This window comes from Thalassophryne amazonica, chromosome 9 (genome assembly GCF_902500255.1).
Source record: "Thalassophryne amazonica chromosome 9, fThaAma1.1, whole genome shotgun sequence".
NCBI lineage: Eukaryota > Metazoa > Chordata > Actinopteri > Batrachoidiformes > Batrachoididae > Thalassophryne > Thalassophryne amazonica.
This window is the reverse complement of record NC_047111.1, coordinates 79563289-79590428: the sequence shown is the minus strand read 5'-3', so window position 1 is coordinate 79590428 and position 27140 is coordinate 79563289. Positions and strand designations below refer to the sequence as shown.

General features: G+C 43.5%; 1 pseudogene; it reads right to left on the bottom strand.

The window, feature by feature from the left end:
- Window positions 1–21772, bottom strand: LOC117517964 (annotated as a pseudogene).
- Between the last annotated feature and the right edge of the window lie 5368 nt (window positions 21773–27140).

Below are 27140 nucleotides of genomic sequence, written 5' to 3'. Positions count from 1 at the left end.
GCAGGCTGTACAACCTCTCACGACCTGAGCGCGAATCAATGGAGACCTACATCCGGGACTCATTAGCTGCCAGGCTGATCCGGAACTCCACCTCCCCGATGGGGGCAGGTTTCTTTTTTGTGGGCAAGAAAGATGGCGGACTTCGTCCATGTATTGATTACAGGGGGCTGAATGAGATTACGGTTCGCAACCGATACCCGTTGCCATTGTTAGATTCCGTGTTCACCCCCCTGCATGGAGCCAAAATCTTTACTAAGCTGGATCTTAGGAATGCGTATCACCTGGTTCGGATCCGGAAGGGAGACGAATGGAAGACGGCATTTAACACCCCGTTAGGTCACTTTGAGTACCTGGTCATGCCGTTCGGCCTCACCAACGCCCCCGCGACGTTCCAAGCCTTGGTTAACGACGTCTTGCGGGACTTCCTGCACCGATTCGTCTTCGTATATCTGGACGATATTCTCATCTTTTCTCCGGATCCTGAGACCCATGTCCAGCATGTACGTCAGGTCCTGCAGCGGTTGTTAGAGAACCGACTGTTTGTGAAGGGCAAGAAGTGCGAGTTTCACCGCGCGTCTTTGTCCTTCCTGGGGTTTATAATCTCCTCCAACTCCGTTGCCCCTGATCCGGCCACGGTTGCGGCGGTGAGAGATTGGCCCCAACCAACAAGCCGTAGGAAGCTGCAACAGTTCCTCGGCTTCGCTAATTTCTATAGGAGGTTCATTAAGGGCTACAGTCAGGTAGTTAGCCCCCTGACAGCCCTGACCTCTCCAAAAGTCCCCTTCACCTGGTCGGATCGGTGCAAAGCCGCGTTCAAGGAGTTGAAACGACGGTTCTCTACTGCGCCAGTTTTGGTGCAGCCCGACCCTAGCCGCCAGTTCATGGTTGAAGTGGACGCCTCTGACTCAGGGATAGGAGCCGTGCTGTCCCAGAGCGGAGAGACCGATAAGGTTCTTCACCCGTGTGCCTACTTTTCCCGCAGGTTGACCCCGGCTGAACGGAACTATGACGTCGGCAATCGAGAACTCCTTGTGGTGAAAGAGGCTCTTGAGGAGTGGAGACACCTCTTGGAGGGAGCGTCTGTGCCATTCACGGTTTTCACTGACCATCGGAACCTGGAGTATATCAGGACCACCAAGCGGCTGAACCCCAGGCAAGCCCGCTGGTCACTGTTCTTCGGGCGTTTCGACTTCCGGATCACCTATCGACCCGGGACCAAGAACCAGAGATCGGATGCCTTGTCCCGGGTACACGAAGACGAAGTCAAAACAGAGCTGTCGGATCCACCGGAGCCCATCATTCCGGAGTCCACTATCGTGGCCATCCTCACCTGGGACGTGGAGAAGACCATCCGGGAGGCCCTGGCACGGAGCCCGGACCCTGGAACCGGTCCGAAGAACCGTCAGTACGTCCCACCAGAGGCCAGAGCTGCAGTCTTGGACTTCTGTCACGGTTCCAAGCTCTCCTGTCATCCAGGGGTGCGAAGGACCGTGGCAGTTGTCCGGCAGCGCTTCTGGTGGGCGTCTATGGAGGCCGACGTCCGGGAATATATCCAGGCCTGCACCACCTGTGCCAGGGGCAAGGCAGTACATAAGAAGGCCCAAGGGCTCCTCCAGCTGCTGCCGGTGCCTCATCGCTCCTGGTCCCACATCGGCCTGGATTTCGTCACGGGCCTCCCGCCGTCCCAGGGCAACACCACCATCTTCACGATAGTGGACCGATTCTCCAAGGCGGCCCACTTCGTGGCCCTCCCGAAGCTCCCAACAGCCCAGGAGACAGCAGACCTCCTGGTCCACCATGTCGTCCGTCTGCATGGGATACCCTCCGACATCGTCTCTGATCGTGGTCCCCAGTTCTCCTCACACGTCTGGAGGAGCTTCTGCAGGGAACTGGGGGCCACCGTGAGCCTCTCGTCCGGGTACCATCCACAGACGAACGGACAGGCAGAGCGGGCCAACCAGGACTTGGAACAGACCCTCCGCTGCGTCACATCCGCACACCCGACGGCCTGGAGTAACCATCTGGCCTGGATCGAGTATGCGCATAACAGCCAGGTGTCTTCTGCCACCGGCCTCTCCCCATTTGAGGTGTGTTTGGGGTATCAGCCCCCGTTGTTTCCCGTGGTGGAGGGAGAGGTCGGTGTGCCCTCGGTCCAGGCCCACCTGCGGAAGTGCCGTCGGGTGTGGCGCTCCGCCCGTTCTGCCTTGTTGAAGGCCCGGACGAGGGCGAAGACCCATGCAGACCGCCGGCGATCCCCGGCCCCTGCTTACCAGCCCGGGCAGGAGGTGTGGCTTTCCGCGAAGGACATCCCCCTCCAGGTGGACTCCCCAAAACTTCAGGACAGGTACATTGGCCCCTTCAGGATCCTCAGAGTCCTCAGTCCTGCCGCAGTGAAGCTCCAACTCCCGGCTTCACTGCGGATCCATCCGGTTTTCCACGTGTCCCGCATCAAACCTCACCACACCTCACCCCTCTGTGCTCTTGGACCGGCGCCGCCTCCTGCTCGGATCATCGACGGGGAGCCGGCTTGGACGGTGCGCCGGCTCCTGGACGTCCGTCGGATGGGTCGGGGGTTCCAGTACTTGGTGGACTGGGAGGGGTATGGACCCGAAGAACGCTCCTGGGTGAAGAGGAGCTTCATCCTGGATCCAGCCCTCCTGGCCGACTTCTACCGCCGACACCCCGACAAACCTGGTCGGGCGCCAGGAGGCGCCCGTTGAGGGGGGGGTCCTGTTGTGTGGGCCGCCAGAAGAGGAGGTACTGCTGGCCCACCACCAGAGGGCGCCCTGGTGGAGGTTTTGGTGGAGGCTGTGCATGACGGCGCTGCTTTTCCTCTGAGACCACTGCAACGTGTTGAGTGAGAGGTGGAGGTGGCATTCCCACCGTTGTTGTTACTGGGTGTACACACACCCACACTTGACTGTCTTTGTTCTTCGCCAGCAGTACCAGATCCGACAGTCGGGGACGGTGATCACCTGGGAATTCGGGACTTGGCGGCTCCAGTATTCACCAGGTTCTGGGGCGGCGGAAATCGTGTGATTCCGGCTCTTCTCAGGACAGACATCTTCTATCCTCGAGCCTGCCCACACGTCACCTCTGTGTATTGACTGTTATGATATTCTGTGATTGTCTGTATGTTCGTTGTGCACATTCACAACATTAAATTGTTATATTTTGGCTCATCTATTGACCGTTCATTTGCGCCCCCTGTTGTGGGTCCGTGTCACTACACTTTCCCAACAACAGGGACTCATCCAAGATGGTGGCCGGCTCATACGTCGACTCCAATAGGCAGCAGCAGTCAATGAGGAGTCTATGTATATAATGTCTATGAGAGCAACAAGCAGTTTGCATTTTTTTGCTTGACGGGGTGTATAGTGCAGCAGATAAGTGAAACAATCATGCAAATGGTGAAAGCATCAAATTCGACAGAAATACTCCTTAGACACTCCTCTTTTGAAAAAAAAAACGATTGGCCACTTGACGTTTCAATCGGTGGTCAGGTAGGCATCAATTGAAGAATTACACAGTGGTCAAAATTCAAAGATGCTCCAATCATATTGAAAAATATTCCACATTATTTGCCTGATCATAAAGTTTCCAAAAAGGTATAGTTTGGACTATCTGTGACTGAATGCTATGGAGTTACGGGATAAAAACAGCAAGAATGGTGGCAGAGGTCGGTTTCATTTTGTACAGGGGTCAAAAGGAAAAGTTGCTCCAGTTTGGTAAAAAATGATGCAAATTATTGGTTTAGCTAATAGGATTAATAAATGGAATACTGTTGACAGTGTTGAATGCTTGGTCTTCAAAGTAAAGGTCAAATAAGGTCTATATCTATTGGATTCTATGACATGTGACATATGTTATTACCCCGTAACGTGATAAGTAAGGATGATACGTGGTACAAACTATTCCTTTTTAAAAATGTGTTAACTCAACTAGTAATTTGCATCACTTTTTACCAAAATTGGAGCAACTTTAACTTTTGACCCCTGTACAAAATGAAACTGACCTTTGTCACCATTCTTGCTGTTTTTATCCTGTAACTCCATAGAATTCAGTCACAGATAGTCCAAACCAAACCTTTTTGGAAACTTTATGATCAGGCAAATAATGTGGAATATGTTTCAATATGATTGGAGCGTCTTTTAATTTTGACTTCTGTGTAATTATTCAATTGACCCCTACCTGACCACCGATTGAAAATTCAAGTGGCCAATCGTTTTTTTCAAAAGAGGATTGTCTGAGGAGTATTTCTGCTGAATTTGATGCTTTTATCACCATTTGCAGGATTCTGCTCTAAATATTCTCTTATCTGCTGCACTAGTAGCCAGCATATGATTACTTGGCTCTATTGTGCACAGTGTTTAATGATAGATTATAAAAGACGGGGAAAGTCAGCACTATCAATGTGAACTTTTCTTCCATGCGTTACTGCTTAACTTAAATAAACTGAGTGAATTGCTTCAGTACTGCGTCTTCCTGTATCACTAGCTAGTATGCTAATATCTCTGTAAGATGTCTGATAAATCCCTTCAGAGGAATTCTGTGGTTACAGTGGTTTTAGATTTAGAAGTATTTTTTTTGTCGCAAACGTGCAAAATATGAGGAAAAAAATCTCAAACATATTAAATTTATGCAGAAATGCAGCCGTTTCAGAACGTATTCCACCATCTTGGATTATTTTGTTCAAGCGAGCAACCAATTTATGGAACACAACCATCATGCCGCTTTTACTCAGATTGGCAGTCGCTGTGTCGTGTCCCTCAGTGTTACCATAAAATAGACTTCATATCTATTTTGGCATCCCCAAGCTAGCGGCACAGTCATAGTTTGTCTTTTATCGCTATCAAACAGATTATTAAAAAAGTTACATGTTTAACAGGTTACATGTTTGGACCCTTGAATACTTTGATGCTTTTCAGTTTGAAGCTTTTGGTTCGTTCATGCAAATAACTGAACACTGACAAATTTTTGGTGAGTTTGATGATCTGGCAGATCACTAAAATCCAAAATGCTTTCCTGCCTTCAGGTTTGCCTTCTGTTATCATGAAGTGGCCCAAATGGGCTGTCGAGTCTTTTAGTTTCCACAGCGATGATCGCTAAAGGGGCATTGTGCAGCTTTTTCAAGGACTTGCATTCTGTAAAAGTAGAGTCTGAGGGCAACAACAGAATGTTTTAGTTTCTTTGTGTCCTTCATTCTCCAAAGTAGCTCCTTAGGCTCTTTATGCAGAACAATAACAACAAGCCCACAATCATTTTTTCTTTATGTCAGTAATTTTTTTATTTCCATAAATATTTCTCAAGCATTCCTGATCGTATTTTACGGCACATGATTGGTTTTTATGGTCTGCATCCTCCTCTTTCATTTTAACGCCTCATATTTTCAAGCAGGTTTTGTGGGGGGGGGGGGGGGGGGGGGGGTTACCTCTGTTTCAGTCGGCAGTCATTTCCACTGCTTTTGATGAAGAGTATACGCTATTTTCCACCTACATAGTGTAAAATGCATAGATTGTAAGAGTACAAACATTTATTATTTCATTCTTCAGAGGTGAATTGAAATGAAAGCACTCACAAGTAAAAGCTCAGGCTTTGTACTGTGGGTTTTGTGTCATCATGACTTGCTCTGCAACTCTGCTTCATGAGTCATTCCTGTGGCAATTTTTTGATTCAGAAGGCCTCACCTGACACTCAGCCACCCACCGGTGCAGCAAACAGCCTCACCTGCATGCTGTCTCCAGGCTACCGCCTGCACAGACAAACCTAACAAGCCTTTTTAAGGCCAAACTTATTTTTGCATGAAATCAGATACCAGAATTTCTTATTGTCAATATGAAGTGCTTCAGTGCAGCAGAAATATTGTGCATCTCCCTGATTACATTTCAATCTCACTTTTTACATGAACCTAACTACAGTCAGAGAAAAAAAAAAAAGTGTGATCATACCCTTTCCTGCAGAAATAACATCACTTACAACACCTGTGTACACCTGCAGAGATGATTTCTGTCAGACAAATAAAAGAACAATGACACACAGTTATTATCATCCGGGTGTGAAAGACCTTGATTGTAATGTGCGTTGACATTTCGCATGCAAATGAGGTCTAAATGGAGTTCATGGTGATTGCATGTGAGTGAGCGCGGAGCTCTGCCTCGTGTGAATCAGCAGTAGGAGATGAAATAATTCTATGTGAGCTGAGAATCCCGTCAATTTCTGTTTACATGAGACAAAAGTGTTCATCGGGAAAAGGGAAGATCCTTAATAGTCTTCCTAGGTACAAAATGATTCAAAAACAAATGGAGTGGAGATTTTGGTAAAATTTTATGAACAAATGCTTCCTGTGAAAGGAAGGAATGGCTGAGATGTAAACAGACTATGATGCGTTTCTGTATCTCTCTCCCACAGGGCTTGTGAGATGTGTGAATTTGCATAGTCAGTTCAAGTCTATTCAATTTAATTGTACGGCGCCAAATCACAACATTGTCACCCCAAGGTGCATCAGAAGAATAACAAGGTTAGAGCCCAGCCCACTCTAAGCTAATGGCAACAGTGCTGGCATTAACAAATTCAAACTTGTGCATCCAATTCTTGTTTCTTTAGAGTAACTACCTCTGCCAACAAAGTTGGGCGGAGCTTATGTTTTCACCCCTGTTTGTTTGTTTGTCTGTTTGTGAACAGCCTGTAACCCATAATTTTTCATACAAGGTCTGTTAGAAAAGTAACGGACCTTTTTTTGTCCTGTGAGGCTTCATCACGGCGTTGCTTTTTGTTCTGTGCCCTGCGCCTCCGTCCCGACGCACGAATTCCTCCGCACGTTTTTTCATGCCGAAAAAGTGCTGATGTCAAACTCTTCTGCCATTTCTGTGGTAGTCAAACGACGTCCCGGATCAACAAAGCGTTTACTTTGGAAATGAACGGCACATTCGTCATGAAAAGACGTGCGGAGGAATTCGTGCATCGGGACGGAGGCGCAGGGCACAGAACAAAAAACAACGCCGTGATGAAGCCTCGCAGGACATGTTGTGGCATGTCCAGCTTGTCCACAATTTCTCGGATAGTCACACGACTGAAAAGCCACCGAAAGCCGTCTGAATCTTTCAAATGGTGCAAGAGCTGGGCATGTTACATGTCCTGTGAGACCAACACGGAGGTGCTTTTGTCCTGCGCCATGAGCTGCTCCGTGGCAAATTTCTCCGCTCCTCTTTCCATTACAAAAACTCCTGTAATAGTGGAATGTGCCGAAAAAGTCTGTCTTGCCATTTCTCTGGTAGTCAGACGATGTCCCAGATCAACAAAGCGTTCACTTTGGAAATGATCTGGTCGTTTGAGCCTGTCAATCGCCGCTTGGTGTGCGGCGCACCCTCAGCCGCTGTGGGCCGTCTTTAATCCAGTTGTAATTGTCCTTAATCTGTGTGATCCCCATAAAATCTTCACCGAAAGCCATCTGAATTTTCCAAATGGTTTCCACCTGGCTGTCTCTCACACTTTTTGAAAAAAATTTGATGTAGCAAAGCGGCAGTCGATCAGCCAATTTCCTGACAATGAAAATCCGATGAGGGGGCTGGACCACTCCTCCCACAAGGAGTGCTCACAGGCAAATGATGCAACCGACAGGCCTGAAAAAACTCACGCATGCGCACGAAGGTTCAAGCTTGGCTGATGCAATCACACATGATTCAAATCCATATAGTTTTTGCAAAAAATAAAAAGGTCCGTTACTTTTCTAACAGACCTCGTATATCATTATGAAATTTTTACACAGGGTTCATATCCTGATAGGCAATAACTGATTTGGTTTTCAAGGCCACAGGTCAAAGGTCAAAGTCAGGAAAAATCTTGGAAATTTTGAAAAAAAAACCTATCCTTTAATATTGAAGGAAAATTCAAAAATTCATAACTCCGTCAAAAAAGATTGAATTTCTTTCATATTTGGGAATGTTGCGTAGGATGGCATCCTTTAACATCTGACAATGTTTGATCCAGCTCTGATCAAGATTACAGATTTTGTGGCCATTTACATTTAACATTGAAAACCCCATTTAATGTATATTTTTCTTTATATCTTAATTAAATGTGCCCCAATCACTCTCATATTTGAACATGAGGTGCAGACTGGCACTCACTATCTCCTGACAAAGTTTGATTGGGATCTGATCCGGATTGTGGATTTTGTGGACATATAAATTTAATATTGAAAAGCCAATTTGGTGTACATTTTGCATTATATCTCAATCAAAAGTGCCTCAATCACTCTCATTTTTCATTTATGGATTTACCTACACCATCAAAATTGTATGGAGGTTCCAATTTTATGTCTGTTTGTCTGTCTTCCAGTTATCAGTGAGAACCCAAGCCCCAAAAAGCAGTGACAAATTGTGCAAAGATAACCAATGTTCTGTGAAAATTATCTGAAAAAGAATTCAGAAACTGAAAAAGTTGACCTTCCCACTCCGACAACACCACAAAAAAAAAAAATTACATTCAAGTGTATGAACTAAATACATGCTCATGACATTGTTATCATATCTAATTTAGCTTATGAAAAACCACTTATAACAGGACTTGACCTTGAAAATTTTTACAAGGTACTATTTTGTGGAATTGAAAACTAGTGCTTGCACTCTATGACCACAGTGCTTTAGTTGATGTATCCTCCACAATCATTCCACCCTTCAAAGAACTCATTAAAAGCCTAAAATTACCATGACACTCATGCCCATGATCAGTGTGTGTGTAAACATCCAAGCACAACTGTAAGTGCTTTGAGTAGCCCACTGTTTGTGTTTGCTGCACATATGAGGATTACATCAGGTTGGCACTGGCATCCACTCCACACTATGATGTATCTAAAGTCAGCAAAGTGCAAAAGCACCATGTTTATTTTATTACTGCAAGCAAATAGACTGAAATTTTGCTTCTATAAATGTTGGTATCAGTCAACGGGTACATCTATACATGTCCTTGAGAAGAGAAAGTCAAATGAGTGTGCGCACCTGTGCAGGTCTACCATGGATGTGTGGCGCCTGCAATGAATATAAATGCAGCTAAAGCATGCAAAAACGTAATATGTATTTTCTCACTCCCAGTAATGCAGTGAGGTACAGTGAGTAAATAAATCATTTTAGAGGCTGTGTTATGAATGAATAGTTTAAAATGACACAAATGCCAAATCTGTATGAGGATCCCAAACGTACATAGTCGTGAATAGTTTATTGTTTATTTCATTGTTTATTGCATTTATTATTATTGCGTGGTTTTCCTCCGGGCACTCCGCTTTCAATAACATGCTAATTTAGGGTCTGTTCCTTTCCCTGCCCCTGACCAAAGCAGACTCTCTACATCTGGAGTTGGTCCCTGAGTGCCAGACTGTGGCTGCCCACTGCTCCTAGTGGTTGGATTGCATCTAACTGTAACTAGTTTGGGTGAAATGCAGAGGACAAATTTTAATGTATGTATGTATATCTACAATGACAATAAAGGCTCTATTCTATATAAGGGCTGAGTGGATCCTTGTCATTTGATTGGTGGGTTGTATGTCACGTGACATGGATTATTCATACCAGTCGCCGTTGTGTTTCATTGACCGTGCAATAATTTTTTTTTAGCATGCAATTTTGGTAGCGGAGTTTGTTTTGCTGACAGACAACAATTTGAAGGAGCTAATTGACGCTGCTAATTCTTCTAACACACACAAAAAACAAATCCGCTACGCTGTAAGCCGTCTGGAGGCAAGAAGAGCTGTCAGGAAGAAAAGCTGGACAAATTTCTGATGTTATTCTTCGCTGGACTGAGGAACGACACAGTTATTTATTTTTTTTACTTTTTTTTTTTTTGGAAGTACACAAAGTCAGTGCAAGGCATCATGGACTACATCGTCGCAAGTTTGGACCCCAGTTTAAAGTTCATGTTGTACTGTTAAGCAGCAACGGAACACCAAAATGTAAGTCACTTTTCTGTTGTTGATAAATTAATAAGATATCAAATGACAAGGATCTATTTTAGCCGTTATATAAAACAAATAATGAATGTTTTTTTCATTCTTTCAATGGAACGAATATTTCATGAGGTGAAAGATGGAATGTTCCATTCAATGAACTCATAAACATTCATTATCTGTATAATATTCTATTTCAATTTATTTTCATTTATATAGCGCCAAATCACAACAAAGTTGCCTCAAGGTGCTTCACACAAGTAAGGTCTAACCTTACCAACCCTCAGAGCAAGCACACAGGTGACAGTGGTAAGGAAAAACTCCCTTTCATGATTTGAGGAAGAAGCCTCAAGCAGACCAGACTCAAAGGAGTGACCCACTGCTTGGGCCATGCGAGCAACACAGTAGGCAATACAGAAAATTATACAGGAAATTTTGGAAGATTTTGGGAGTCCATGCTGGTGCACAAGACGGGACGCCTGCAGAAAGAAAACATCCACTCCCATCTCTGGGTGGAGCCGCACCAGTGTCCTGTCCCTTCAGAACATGTTTCTCAAACAGATAAGTGGTCAGGTCTTCCTCCTGGTTTCCCTTGTACCAGTCCTCAATCACATCCTTGTATTGCTCCACCAGCACGTCGCACTGTTTTTTGAGCTCGGCCACATCAGCTGAGGTCTTGTTTCACAGCTCGTAGGGAATATCCATCACCACGTTCACACCTTTATTCACCTGCAGCTCGTGAAGCATGGAGAAGGTCTCCAACATGCCCTTTGCGAAACGGTTGCTGCCAGCTCACTCTTTGTAAAGACTGTACTCCAGCAGCCTCTGACACACGTTTTCTACAACCTCGAAGAACCTGAGGTCTGATTTGACGTATTTGATTGACGGTGTGTCGTTGCTGTCGATGAAGTGATAGTTCCTGTTGATGACTTCTTTGGTTTTTCCCGTCTCATCGCATGCAGACTTCATCTCAATGCTGACAAACTTACAAATTACACATTTACTGGGAAGATGGACCCAGTCGTCGTCTCCTCCGTCGTTAGCAGCTCCGTACGACAACGCCAGCAGCAGGAATGTCACATACGTTGCTATTCTATTCTATAAATCAATTTCAGCGATGCAAAAATAAAACATGTTTGGATTGTAACTAGTCCATTACTGCAAGTAATAATCATACACTAATGAACTAGTGGTTATGAATGCTATATTCCATTTCTGCTAATAAACACCCCTAAATCCTACACACTGCAGCTTTAACCTTGGATGTGACATCAGGTACATTTCAAACACTGCATACACTGATACTGTGTTTCAGCTATATGTAAAAACAAAAAGACACTTCCATTAAGTCATCCTTATCTTTGCTAGCAAAATGTGACTATCTCATTCTTTCTTTTCATTATCCAAACAGCTCCCACACTGCTGACTGACGGAATTCTTATGAAGTACTTTATTAATGACGCCCAAGAGGCTTTATATTGGAAAAGGACATGTAATGTCCAACCCATAAATCAGGCTAAAAGTCTATTGTTGTTCAAAGCGTTTGCACTGATGAGCTTAATTAAGTAGTTACAGTTTGTCACTCATCGCTCTTTCCTTTCTTTAAATGTGGATATGATAAGCCCTGGTGCTGCAGTACGAATAAATGTGTTTCCATGGTTCCAATGACTCATTTATTTTCAGTGGTGCATCAGTTAGTGCTTGTGATCTCCTGTGTACTGTACATAAAACATTTGGTTTTGCTTTCAGACTTGGTTTGAAACTGACTCAATGGTTTTGTGAAAGGAAAGACAAGGGTTGGGGTAAAACATCAATTTTGTAATGATTAAGAATAAAATAAATCCACAGAAATTGAAGGCCAAAGGTAAAATCATGCAACGTGGCACTGGAGTGATGATGGTGAGGGTAGGTACATCATCAGGGTCTTTCAGGTGGGAATCCTGCTTCTTTGATATTTCACTGATGAGCCCATAATTTCTGCACGTGGCTCAAAGTGGGCCCTTGCATTCTTAAACCTCTGAGGTCCATGGACTTGCTTGTGCATCCAGGTATTTTAATGTGCCTTCAGTAATTTACTGTTTAAGGTAATTGCATATAGCATAATGCGCTGTGTTCACTCCAATCTCAGCTTTCTGAACATGAGACAAATATTTGCCTAGAACATTTTGTAATGATAAAATTTGTCTCTAAACCTGAAAATAATTTTAAGAGTTTTAACAAATTCTTCAAATATTTCATGAAAATTCACCTTTATTGATGTGGACTAAATGTCTTGGTCTGAAAATAGGTTTAATAAAGTCTTGGGACACAAAAGTAGAGTAATATACAATATGATAAAGATTTTAGACCATGTAGACATACAGTAGTGTTCAGAGTAATAGTAGTGATATGTGACAAAAAAGATTAATCCAGGTTTTGAGTATATTTCTTATGTTACATGGGAAAACAGGTACCAGTAGATTCAGTAGATTCTCACAAATCCAACAACACCCAAGCATTCCATGATATGCCACACTCTTAAGGCTATCAATCAACTTTTTTCTTGTATAGCGCCAATCACAACAAACAGTGCCCCAAGGCGCTCCACATTGCAAGGCAAGGCCATACAATAATTATGAAACACAGTCTACGTCTAAAGCAACATAACCAAGGGATGGTCCAGGGTCACCCGATCCAGCCCTAACTATAAGCCTTAGCGAAAAGGAAAGTTTTAAGCCTAATCTTAAAAGTAGAGAGGGTATCTGTCTCCCTGATCTGAATTGGGAGCTGGTTCCACAGGAGAGGAGCCTGAAAGCTGAAGGCTCTGCCTCCCATTTACTCTTACAAACCCTAGGAACTACAAGTAAGCCCGCAGTCTGAGAGTGAAGCGCTCTAATGGGTGGTAAATGGTACTACGAGGTCCCTAAGATAAGATGGGACCTGATTATTCAAACCTTATAAGTAAGAAGAAGAATTTTAAATTCATTCTAGCATTAACAGGAAGCCAATGAAGGGAGGCCAACACGGGTGAGATATGCTCTCTCCTGCTAGTCCCTGTCAGTACTCTAGCTGCAGCATTCTGAACCAACTGAAGGCTTTTTAGGGAACTTTTAGGACAACCTGATAATAATGAATTACAATAGTCCAGCCTAGAGGAAATAAATGCATGAATTAGTTTTTCAGCATCACTCTGAGACAAGACCTTTCTGATTTTAGAGATATTGCGTAAATGCAAAAAGGCAGTCCTACATATTTGTTTAATATGCGCTTTGAATGACATATCCTGATCAAAAATAACTCCAAGATTTCTCACAGTATTACTAGAGATCAGGGAAATGCCATCCAGAGTAACGATCTGGTTAGACTACCATGCTTCTACGATTTTGTGGGCCAAGTACAATAACTTCAGTTTTATCTGAGTTTAAAAGCAGGAAATTAGAGGTCATCCATGTCTTTATGTCTGTAAGACAATCCTGCAGTTTAGCTAATTGGTGCATATCCTCTGGCTTCATGGATAGATAAAGCTGGGTATCATCTGCGTAACAATGAAAATTTAAGCAATACCGTCTAATAATACTGCCCAAGGGAAGCATGTATAAAGTGAATAAAATTGGTCCTAGCACAGAACCTTGTGGAACTCCATAATTAACTTTAGTCTGTGAAGAAGATTCCCCATTTACATGAACAAACTGTAATCTATTAGACAAATATGATTCAAACCACCGCAGCGCAATGCCTTTAATACCTATGACATGCTCTAATCTCTGTAATAAAATTTTATGGTCAACAGTATCAAAAGCAGCACTGAGGTCCAACAGAACAAGCACAGAGATAAGTCCACTGTCCGAAGCCATAAGAAGATCATTTGTAACCTTCACTAATGCTGTTTCTGTACTATGATGAATTCTAAAACCTGACTGAAACTCTTCAAATAGACCATTCCTCTGCAGGTGATCAGTTAGCTGTTTTACAACTACCCTCTCAAGAATCTTTGAGAGAAAAGGAAGGTTGGAGATTGGCCTATAATTAGCTAAGATAGCTGGGTCAAGTGATGGCTTTTTAAGTAATGGTTTAATTACTGCCACCTTAAAGGCCTGTGGTACATAACCAACTAACAAAGATAGATTGATCATATTTAAGATTGAAGCATTAAATAATGGTAGGACTTCCTTGAGCAGCCTGGCAGGAATGGGGTCTAATAAGCATGTTGATGGTTTGGATGAAGTAACTAATGAAAATAACTCAGACAGAACAATCGGAGAGAAAGAGTCTAACCAAATACCGGCATCACTGAAAGCAGCCAAAGATAACGATACATCTTTGGGATGGTTATGAGTAATTTTTTCTCTAATAGCCAAAATTTTGTTAGCAAAGAAAGTCATGAAGTCATTACTAGTTAAAGTTAATGGAATACTCAGCTCAATAGAGCTCTGACTCTTTGTCAGCCTGGCTACAGTGCTGAAAAGAAACCTGGGGTTGTTCTTATTTTCTTCAATTAGTGATGAGTAGAAAGATGTCCTAGCTTCACGAAGGGCTTTCTTATAGAGCAACAAACTCTTTTTCCAGGCTAAGTGAAGATCTTCTAAATTAGTGAGACGCCATTTCCTCTCCAACTTACGGGTTATCTGCTTTAAGCTACGAGTTTGTGAGTTATACCACGGAGTCAGACACTTCTGATTTAAAGCTCTCTTTTCAGAGGAGCTACAGCATCCAAAGTTGTCTTCAATGAGGATGTAAAACTATTGACAAGATACTCTAACTCCCTTACAGAGTTTAGGTAGCTACTCTGCTCTGTGTTGGTATATGACATTAGAGAACATAAAGAAGGAATCATATCCTTAAACCTAGTTACAGCGCTTTCTGAAAGACTTCTAGTGTAATGAAACTTATTCCCCACTGCAGGGTAGTCCATCAGGGTAAATGTAAATGTTATTAAAAAATGATCAGACAAAAGGGAGTTTTCAGGGAATACTGTTAAGTCTTCTATTTCCATACCATAAGTCAGAACAAGATCTAAAATATGATTAAAGTGGTGGGTGGACTCATTTACTTTTTGAGCAAAGCCGATAGAGTCTAATAATAGATTAAATGCAGTGTTGAGGCTGTCATTCTCAGCATCTGTGTGGATGTTAAAATCGCCCACTATAATTATCTTATCTGAGCTAAGCACTAAGTCAGACAAAAGGTCTGAAAATTCACAGAGAAACTCACAGTAACGACCAGGTGGACGATAGATAATAACAAATAAAACTGGTTTTTGGGACTTCCAATTTGGATGGACAAGACTAAGAGACAAGCTTTCAAATGAATTAAAGCTCTGTCTAGGTTTTTGATTAATTAATAAGCTGGAATGGAAGATTGCTGCTAATCCTCCGCCCCGGCCCGTGCTACGAGCATTCTGACAGTTAGTGTGACTCGGGGGTGTTGACTCATTTAAACTAACATATTCATCCTGCTGTAACCAAGTTTCTGTTAGGCAGAATAAATCAATACGTTGATCAATTATTATATCATTTACCAACAGGGACTTAGAAGAAAGAGACCTAATGTTTAATAGACCACATTTAACTGTTTTAGTCTGTGGTGCAATTGAAGGTGCTATATTATTTTTCTTTTTGAATTTTTATGCTTAAATAGATTTTTGCTAGTTATTGGTGGTCTGGGAGCAGGCACCGTCTCTACGGGGATGGGGTAATAGGGGGATGGCAGGGGGAGAGAAGCTGCAGAGAGGTGTATAAGACCACAGCTCTGCCTCCTGGTCCCAACGCTAGACAGTCACAGTTTGGAGGATCCCAAAAAATTGGCCAGATTTCTAGAAATGAGAGCTGCTCCCTCTAAAGTGGGATGGATGCCGTCTCTCCTAACAAGACCAGGTTTTCCCCAGAAGCTTTGCCAATTATCAATGAAGCCCACCTCATTTTTTGGACACCACTCAGACAGCCAGCAATTCAAGGAGAACATGCGGCTAAACATGTCACTCCCGGTCTGATTGGGGAGGGGCCCAGAGAAAACAACAGAGTCCGACATTGTTTTTGCAAAGTTACACACCGATTCAATGTTAATTTTAGTGACCTCCGATTGACGTAACCGAGTGTCATTACTGCCGACGTGAATTACAATCTTACCAAATTTACGCTTAGCCTTAGCCAGCAATTTCAAATGTCCTTCGATGTCGCCTGCTCTGGCCCCCGGAAGACAATTGACAATGGTTGCTGGTGTCGCTAACTTCACATTTCTCAAAACAGAGTCGCCAATAACCAGAGTTTGATCCTCGGCGAGTGTATCGTCGAGTGGGGAAAAACGGTTAGAGATGTGAACGGGTTGACGGTGTACACGGGGCTTCTGTTTAGGGCTACGCTTCCTCCTCACAGTCACCCAGTCAGCCTGCCTTCCCGACTGCACGGGGTCTGCCAGGGGGGAACTAACGGCGGCTAAGCTACCTTGGTCCGCACCGACTACAGGGGCCTGGCTAGCTGTAGAATTTTCCACGGTGCGGAGCCGAGCCTCCAATTCGCCCAGCCTGGCCTCCAAAGTTACGAATAAGCTGCACTTATTACAAGTACCGTTACTGCTAAAAGAGGCCGAGGAATAACTAAACATTTCACACCCAGAGCAGAAAAGTACGGGAGAGACAGGAGAAGCCGCCATGCTAAAACGGCTAAGAGCTAGTAGCTACGCTAAGCTAGCGGATTCCCAAACAGGGAATCCGACACTAGACAGGCTGTGGAGCAGCACAGGTAACGCACGACAACAGTGCTAAAATAAAATAAAAATCCACTAGACAGGCTGTGGAGCAGCACAGGTAACGCACAACAACAGTGCTAAAAAATAAAATAAATAAAAATAAAAATCCACTGGACAGGCTGTGGAGCAGCACAGGCAACGCACGACAACAGTGCTAAAACAAAATAAAAATCCACTAGACAGGCTGTGGAGCAGCACAGGTAACGCACGACAACAGTGCTAAAACAAAATAAAAATCCACTAGACAGGCTGTGGAGCAGCACAGGTAACGCACGACAACAGTGCTAAAACAAAATAAAAATCCACTAGACAGGCTGTGGAGCAGCACAGGTAACGCACGACAACAGTGCTAAAACAAAATAAAAACCCACTAGACAGGCTGTGGAGCAGCACAGGTAACGCACGACAACAGTGCTAAAAAATAAAATAAAAATAAAAATCCACTGGACAGGCTGTGGAGCAGCACAGGCAACGCACGACAACAGTGCTAAAACAAAATAAAAATCCACTGGACAGGCTGTGGAGCAGCACAGGCAACGCACGACAACAGTGCTAAAACAAAATAAAAATCCACTAGACAGGCTGTGGAGCAGCACAGGCAACGCACGACAACAGCGCTAAACAAAAATCCACTGGACAGGCTGTGGAGCAGCACAGGCAACGCACGACAACAGTGCTAAAAAATAAAATCAAAATCCACTGGACAGGCTGTGGAGCAGCACAGGTAACGCACGACAACAGTGCTAAAAAAAAAAAAAAAAAAAAAAAAAAAAAAATAAAAAAATAAAAATCCACTGGACAGGCTGCGGAGCAGCACAGGTAACACACGACAACAGTGGTAAAAAATAAAATAAAAATCCACTGAACAGGCTGTGGAGCAGCACAGGTAACACACGACAACAGTGGTAAAAAATAAAATAAAAATCCACTGAACAGGCTGTGGAGCAGCACAGGTAACACACGACAACAGTGCTAAAATAAAATAAAAATCCACTAGGCAAGCTGTGGAGCAGCACAACAACAGTGCTAAAAAATAAAACAAAAATAAAAACGAAAGCGTTAGCAAGCTAGTTAGCCTGCCAACGCTGATGAAGGCCAGCTGATAAAAGAGCTCCGTCGCGATGCTTCGACCGTTAGAGGTCTTCCTTAGGCGTTGGAGCACGGTGAAAAAGTAAAAAAAAGTAAAAAAGTCTTGAAAAAGACTGTTAATTCAAAGAACTCAAACAGCTCAGTTCAAACAGCTAACAGATACAGCAGAACACCGCTGTGCTCCGGCTAAAAAAAAAAAAAAAAATAGAAAAGGGGGTGTTCACAATAATAGTAGCATCTGCTGTTGATGCTACAAACTCAAAACTGTTATGTTCAAACTGCTTTTTTAGCAATCCTGTGAATCACTAAACTAGTATTTAGTTGTATAACCACAGTTTTTCATGATTTCTTCACATCTGCGAGGCATTCATTTTGTTGGTTTGGAACCAAGATTTTGCTCCTTTACTAGTGTTGGGGTCATTGTCTTGTTGTTCAAGTATTTTGACATATCCAAACGGATCCATGATACCTGGTATGCGATATATAGGCCCAACACCACAGTAGGAGAAACATGCCCATATCATGATGCTTGCACCACCATGCTTCACTGTCTTCACTGTGAACTGTGGCTTGAATTCAGAGTTTGGGGGTCGTCTCACAAACTGTCTGCGGCCCTTGGACCCAAAAAGAACAATTTTACTCTCATCAGTCCACAAAATATTCCTCCATTTTTCTTTAGGCCAGCTGATGTGTTCTTTGGCAAATTGTAACCTCTTCTGCACGTCTTTTATTTAACAGAGGGACTTTGCGGGGGATTCTTGCAAATAAATTAGCTTCACACAGGCGTCTTCTCACTGTCACAGCACTTACAGGTAACTCCAGACTGTCTTTGATCATCCTGGAGCTGATCAATGGGTGAGACTTTGCCATTCTGGTTATTCTTCTATTTTGATGGTTGTTTTCCATTTTCTTACATGCGTCTCTGTTTTTTTTTCTTTTTCTTCCATTTTAAAGCGTTGGAGATCATTGTAGATGAACAGCCTATAATTTTTTGCACCTGCGTATAAGTTTCACCCTCTCCAATCAACTTTTTAATCAAACTACACTGTTCTTCTGAACAATGTCTTGAACGTCCCATTTTCCTCAGGTTTTCAAAGAGAAAAGCATGTTCAACAGGTGCTGGCTTCATCCTTAAATAGGGGACACCTGATTCACACCTGTTTGTTCCACAAAACTGACGAACTCACTGACTGAATGCCACACTACTATTATTGTGAACACCCCCTTTTCTACTTTTTTTTTTTTTACTAATAGCCAGTTTCATGGCCTTAAGAGTGTGCATATCATGAATGCTTGGTCTTGTTGGATTTGTGAGAATCTACTGAATCTACTGGTACCTTGTTTCCCATGTAACAATAAGAAATATACTCAAAACTTGGATTAATCTTTTTTGTCACATAGCACTACTATTATTCTGAACACTACTGTAAGTGTCCAAAATGAAAACATATGTAGTGCACAGCATCAGTGAACATTCACATAATGCCTGTTTGCAGCTGCAGCTACACATCCAAAAAACACATTTGTAAAATAAAATCACTTACTCGTGTCAGCTGAATGTGTTCTCTTTTCAAATAAACCCTGATTGTACAAATAATGTTTCAGTCAATGAAACTCCAATGTTCACATCACTACAATCCACATTTGCTCCGCTGATAAATTCCACACTTGCTGGATGCCAACAGATGAAAAAACTAATTTCTCTATGTCTTTTTTCCACAATGATTTTCTGTATGAAAGGCTAAATAAAAATGAAAATGTTTTCAAGTTGGTGGGAAGTTTTTTTTTTTCTGTGTTTAATGGCAAGTTCCACTGAGAATTCCAGATTGACACACACTTCGGCCACTTGTAGGGAGAGACACTGACATTACAAGACCACGTGATCTTCACTTCCAGTACTGGCTGTGAGAAAAAGATCATCTTGACAGAAGATGGAAGTTACAGCTAAGAAGCTGTAGTTTTCCAGTCTGGCATAGTTTTGAACTGAGGATGCCAATGCTTTATCACTAGACCATCACCTCCCCTTAGATGTGTAGTCACTCATTGCTGTAGCTTCCTCAGCTCTTAAAAATTCCTGTGTAGTGTTTCTTAGTGTCGATGCAGGATTTCAGTAATTCAGGATATATTCAGAAGAGTCCACACCAGCTGGAGCTGCCCTTGAATACCAAGACATCTTGCCATCCATCCGAGCAACTTTCTCAGTTCCAAGAAGGCAGCATCAGTAGAAGCAGCCTGAATAGAAATGAACAAAGATCCTGTCTCCTCATGTGGCACAAATTCTAACGCAGCCTTCCTTGGCCCTTGGCATTTTCCATCAAATTTTCCCGAATACTCTTGTGTGTTTTAGAGATATCTAAAAAACAAGACAGACAGACAATAAATAATGAAATGAATAAATAAATAAACAAACCTACTCAAAAATTGAACAGAGTCTTCCTTATAACCCATACGCCTTCTTTTCACCAAAACAAAATCTCACGCTTTATACAATTCATCTCATGATTTGGTCTGTGTTGTGAAAGTGTAGTGACACGGACCCACAACAGGGGGCGCAAATGAACGGCCAATAGATGAGCCAAAAAGTAACAATTTAATGTTGTGAAATGTGCACAACGAATATACACACAATCTCAGAATATAATTACAGTCAATCCACAAAGGTGACGTGTGGGCAGGCTCGAAGATAGAAGACGTCTGTCCTGAGAAGAGCCGGAACCACACGATTTCCGCCGCCACAGAACCTGGTGAATACTGGAGCCGCCAAGTCCCGAATTCCCAGGTGATCACCGTCCCCGACTGTCGGATCTGGTACTGCTGGCGAGAACAAAGACAGTCAAGTGTGGGTGTGTGTACACCCAGTAACAACAACGGTGGGAATGCCACCTCCACCTCTCACTCAGAATGCTGATGTATTTACAGTAGTCCCTCAGAAGAAAAGAGTGCTGTCCTGCACTCACTCAGCCTCCACAGGAAGAGGGACCGGTACTCCTGCAAACACTCACAATATACAGCTTAAGATAAACACAAATGGCTGATGATATTACCTCCAATGAAGTATGATATCTCGGCGATGAGGTGGAGATGACGTCTGGATTTTATGGAGTGAGATGATGAAGAATGAGTGACAGCTGTCAGGAAGTAATGAGTAACAGCTGTCACTCCCGGCTGTGTCCGTGGCGGCAGCGCCCTCTCCTGCCTGAAGCCCGCACTTCAGGCAGGGCACCCTCTGGTGGTGGGCCAGCAGTACCTCCTCTTCTGGCGGCCCACACAACAGTCTGCTTAGTTTGGACATTTTAGTTTGTTTAATACATCGTACATGTTTGAGAATCTCTAAAGTGATAAATATCAGTTAAACGCAGACCTGTTTTGGGCTCTAACTATGACACTGCTCTAAAATCAGACTCACGCTGAGCCCAGTAAAGGGCACTGTAAGATTAATTTTTTTCTGAAGTACATTTTCTCAAAACAATTTGTGCTCATTCACACTGAAGCAAATATCTTCCTTTATTGCAAATGTAATATTTGCCCTTTGCATTTTACATCCACCCACACTCTTGGAGATGTCTGCTCACAAAATCTACTGCAGATTATTGATTTTGTTTACTGTAGAAACTTTAGCAATTTGTTTCAGTTTACTTCAAGTAATTATATATAGCTTCTTTATCATTATTGTGAAATACAGATGCTATATAGGTAATATATAGTATCAAATATGATGTAATATAAATACTAATAAGGTCAAAGTAAAGTTCAGTAACCAATACAGTGGTTTTGCTATCAGTGTTGAAAGACACCTGAGTGAATAAATTTTAGGGCCCCTTCACACATAGTGGGAATATGTACAACTCAGGGTGACTCACAGTGAAACAGATATGAGCGAACCACGAAACATTGCGGTAATGGGCAGGCGTGCACAATCCTGGTGCAATGGTTGGTGCATGCGACGGTGTCTTTCGAGCAGGAACACAGTGCGAGCACCTGCAGCTGCTCGCACTGTATTCCACTGGACAAGCTGCACCACATCGCGCTGTTGATGTGCAGGAAAATAAAATAAAGACCAGCTGTATAATTAGTGAAATATCACTGGGTTGATATAAATAATATATAAAAGGGGACTCAATACAGAATGCCATGGTTAAATTACCCTGGTTAAAAAAAAAATACCATTCACAGGATTTGAACCCACATGCTCTGATTACCAGACAGAAACTTTACCACTACACTACAATCACTGTCTTATAACAGCAGCGTGAAATGGCTAAAATCAACAAGCAGATAAATGTATTTTCTAAAAAAAGCAAAAAAAAAAAAAAAAAAAGCACTGTGATAACTGACCAAACGGTGTTTGGTATGGTGTATTTCTGCTGATACGTGATATGGTCCTGTGGTGCGTCGCTCACTGTCAGACAGACACAATGATCAGATCGCCTGCTGCATGTCCACATGAACTGGCTGTCCGGTCCAGCTGGTACAGCCTGTCAATGTGTGCGCTCTACAGCCCTTCACATAAACGATATATGTTTTTATGTATTTTGATGTGAGGACAGCAAGCACACACACATGTGTATGTCTGTCAAAACATGGTGCATGTTCTGCAGCTCTGATGTCCAGGACCAGAGTTGTCAACAGCTGCTATGCCCCCGTCTGTTCAGCGCACAAAGTGTCACTCTGATTACATGAGAGGTGCCTCGCCTGTGGAGGGCGTGTGAACCACATGCATGCAAGTGTTGGGGGGGAGAGCGCATGACATACACGCACATGTGTTGTGGGGGGAGCCGACACTCTGGCGCGCCACATGTGCACTCGGCAACTCCACAGTAGTGGGGGCACTTAGACAAATTTTACATTCAGCTCGACAGTGATTGTCTGCTGACTGTTTTTGTGATGATAGTATGAATGGCCACACATTTTCTAAGTGCCAAACGAGCAGTGTTAGATGTTAATGTGTGTCAGTTGGAATTTGACCAACACCTGCCACCAGAGGGTTCAGCGGGCTCTCACAGCGCATACTCTGCCCTTCAGCCACTGGTGAGCGCAAATAGTTGTAGCAACAGGTGTACGAGGCGCTAGAGGCAGGGATGATTTTACACGTTTTGCATACAATTACTGCTTCATATCCACTTTATGCGCAATTCAACCAAATTTACACTATGTGTGAAGGGGCCTTTAAAGAATGCACAATGTATTGAGAGACATAGGTGGTGGAAGTGGGGGGCTGGAAGCAACAGAACCCCCCCCCCACACACACACACACACACTTTCTATTTTAAGAAAATAACATCAATTTATCAAATTACTCAATTGCATACATTTTAATATTATCCAGAGTAAATCTGAAATACAAATAAGTAAATACTAATAATTTGTTACAAAATATGAATAAGATGAAGATGGGAACATAAGAGAGAGGAGGAAAACAAGAAGGGTGGAAGTGAGAGTCGGGACTTTGAATGTTGGCAATATGATTGGTAAAGGGAGAGAGTTAAGTGATATAATGGAGAGGAGAAAGGTAGATATACTGTGTGTGTGTGTGTGTGTGTGTGTGTGTGTGTGTGTGTGTGTGTGTGTGTGTGTGTGTGTGTGTGTGTGTGTGTGTGTGTGTGTGTGTGTGTGTGTGTGTGTGTAAGAGACAAAGTGTAAGGGAAGTAAGAGCAGGAGCATAGGAGGTGGGTTCAAGTTGTATCATGGTGTGGATGGGAGAAGAAATGTGTTTGGTCATTTAAAAGAAAGAGTTAAGAGTGTGCTGGAGGTGAAGTGAATGTCTGACATAGTGATGAGCGTTAAGCTGGAAATTGAAGGGATGATGATAAATGTCATGAGTGCATATGTCCCACAGGTAGGCTGTGAGACCAATGAGGAAGAAGAATTTTTGGAATGAGTTTGATGAGGTGGTGGAGAGTGAACCCAAACATGAAAGAGTGGTGACTGGAGCGGACTTCAATGATGTGGTGAAGGAGACAGCTAGGAAGGTGCTGGGTGTGACAGCTGGACGGTGGAAGGAAGACAAGGAGACTTGTTAGTGGAACAAAGATGTTTAGCAAAGCATAAGGACAAAGAGGTTGGCGAACAAGAATTGGGATAGTCAGAGAGATGAAGAAAGTAGGTAGGAGTCCAAAGGGATGCGGTTTAAGGTCAAAAGAGAAGTGTAACAGGCCTAGGTAAAGGCCTACGGCAAGCTGTACATGAAGTGAAACACAAAAGAAAGGAGTAATAGACTTATACCGACTGGCCAGACAAAGGGACTGAGGCGGAAAGGATGTGCAGCAGGTTAGTGTGATAAAGGTGACAGATGGAAATGTGCTAAGATAAAAGAAGAGTGTGTTGAGAAGGTGGAGGGAATATTCTTAGGAACTGCTAAATGAAGAAAATGAGTTGGAGAGAAGGATGGACGATGTAGATAGAGTAATTCAGAAAGTACAAGGGATTAGTAAGGACAAAGTGAGGACTGATAAAGTGATTCATTCCAGAATCACTTTATTGTTTTTGGTGTTGGTGGTTGGGGGTGGGGGGGTGGTTGGTGGTACTAAGCCTCTTAAGCCCCATTTACACATAGACGGTAAGAGCTCTCGGAAGCGTCCCGGAAGAGTTTTTGGCCGTCTTAAGGATCAAACGCCGTTGTTAATGCCGGCACTAGGGGGCGTGGCTTAATTCCGGCTTTACCGGGAATCGTCAAAAAAATTATTCAACATGTCGAATAATTCCGGGAGCGCTCCCAGAGAATTTGCGTGACAACGGAGACAACGCGAACAATGGCGTTTGATACTTTTTAATCACCGTTTCATCCTGCCCTTTCCTGTAGTGCTGCAGTTTACACTGCCATAATTGATGGCCGGCATTGTATCCCTAACCAACAACGTGTAAAACGGCGATAGAGCCCACATCGGCATCCTCAAAGGCGTTTTAACCGGCGACAGAGGCAGACAAAACGGCGGTACTAGCGGACAGTATGCCGTTCCAAACGGCCGATAGGCAGCGGTCAATATAAAAACGCTAGCGCGCTGCATGCAGGCCTCTCACTCGCAGCCAGCTCCAGATATTTTTGCAGAGAAGCTCCAGTATGCCTCCTAAAAGAAAATTGGCAGCGGCAAGGACTTACCAAGAGGTCTGGTTCAGAAGCAGAGAGGAGGCCTGTGGTGGAGACGAGCAACATGTTGAGGAGGGGAAAAGGAAGGAGAATAAAAGGCTGAGTATGATCTCCCTCCCCCTGCAGTGACAGTTGTTTCAGCCTATTATACTCTGGGGGCGGTGCCTATATGCAAAAGTTCCTGGAGTAACGCAGGATTTGCCTGGATAAATCCAGCGATACACAGGGCATTATCAGCGGCAGCAGAACACCGCCGTTCTCACGCGCGTCTTAACCTGTGATTGTAAAGGATAGAACTGGGTATTAACCCCCGTTGCCTGATGTGTGCCGGATGCTACGGCGTCAAAACGCCGCTTTATTCGGCGGATTTAGTGGTGTTTTATCCGCGTATTTGCGGCTAGTATGGTGCTCAAAACGCCGGCGAAATGCTCTGCCCCTTTCCACCGCGAAAACAGCTGGAACTACCGCAAACTTTGGTCTACGTACTACACGCCGACAAAACCATCTATGTGTAACCTGGGCTTTAGGTACAAGTATGGGTGCTCTGAAGAAAAAAGGTGGGTAACCACTGCTCTAAATAACAATACCACTTGCACTCCTGTGTGTATGTTGGTCTAAAAATGAGGTGTTGTTAGATACAGAGGTGACGAGTTGATATCTTCTGTCAACAGACCACCAAAACCAGGACTAAAGCCCAGGTCTGTTTCCTGCTGTACAAATAGTACAACAGTCATCTGTACCTGACAAAAGTGGTTTCGCAACACAGGTGCACTCTGCCTGCTTGTGCATATCAACACCTACCTGCCATGCTGTATATATGAAAGTGTGTTATAGCCACTGTTGGCAAAGGTGGGTGGGGAGAAAGCCGTAGCAAGGTGCACAAGTGTTGTGTAATCAGTTACAGAATGAACCCAAAATGCAGGCAGTAACCACACAGGATGTAAAAGGAAAACAAAGGTGATTTATTTACCAGTTTAGAAGTTCAGTCCCAACAAACAGAAGCAGTCCAAATAAGCACAACAGGAGTAAATGTGGAACTCAAACAAAAACACAGGTAGTGGAAGGCAGCAAACAACTGGGGTCAGACAAAAGCCAATTAGTACCATGACATCATCACCGGCTGTCATTCATTGTCACTAATTCATTTTAATTCATTTAATTAATTTTATTAGTAAACAGAGCGTGCCACGGCCTCAACTTTACCTAAATTCTGGGTCTTTTAGTGAAGCTTAGGGCAAGTGGCCGGCGATCACCTTAGTATTTCTCTGTTTTTCTTGTTGATTAATGCTGGCAAATTATACAGTATTTTTTGTCTTTCTGATGCTTTCTGATTCTGTTTTTTTCTCTCTGTTTAAGGTGCAGCTCCATCCAGAGATGGGAGTTGTATTTGTGTTGGCGATCCTCCTGTCCTGTGTGCCAGTAGCATTTCTTGTATATTTGTCTGTGAATTGTTCTGTAATTTATGTTTGTAGCATGGCCCAAGCAGAGGGTCACCCCTTTGAGTCTGGTCTGCTTGAGGTTTCTTCCTTAGAGGGAGTTTTTTCCTTACCACTGTTGCTCTGGGGCTTGGTAAGGTTAGACCTTACCTGTGTGAAGCGCTTTGAGGCAACTCTGTTGTGATTTGGCGCTATATAAATGAAAATAAATTGAAAAAAATTGCTGAATAGGACCGCAATGTCTTTAGTGCGAGTGCAGTCATATGCGGTGATGGCAGATCCTGCCACAGTTGGAACAGGTGAGAGAGCCGAGAGCTGTTGAAACAAGCGAGGAGACTCTACTCTCACAATGCTGGCTTTTTTGTCTGGTCTCTTCTTCCAAGCAGTTGTCATGAAGCTCATGTAAACTGCTGATCTTAAGGTCCAGAATCCGCACAGTGATTCTGGGAGAACTGCAGCTAGGATGGGTTTCATTCAGCATAAGATGACTTTGCCAAGTACTTTTGCTACAACAGACAGGAGTGAGATGCCTCAGTGGTTACCACGGACTTGAATGTTTACATTCTTCTTGTACTTTGGGATGATGCAGGTGTCCTTGTAAACATGAGTGATCTTCTTCTCCCATATGTTGGTTAGCACAAGATCAGAGCACCAAAAGCAGGGCTGTCATCTGGATTCTGCTACAACTGCAATACAAGTGATATCATCACCACAGAACAGAGATGGGCCAACTTCAAGTCTTGCCTCTATGCCTAGGAAGAAAGAAACCTGGCCACCCAAAATGGAGGAATGCTGACTGGTTCAATGACAATGATGATGCCATCAATAAACTCATTCAGCAGAAGAGGAAGGCCCATCAGTCCTACATGGC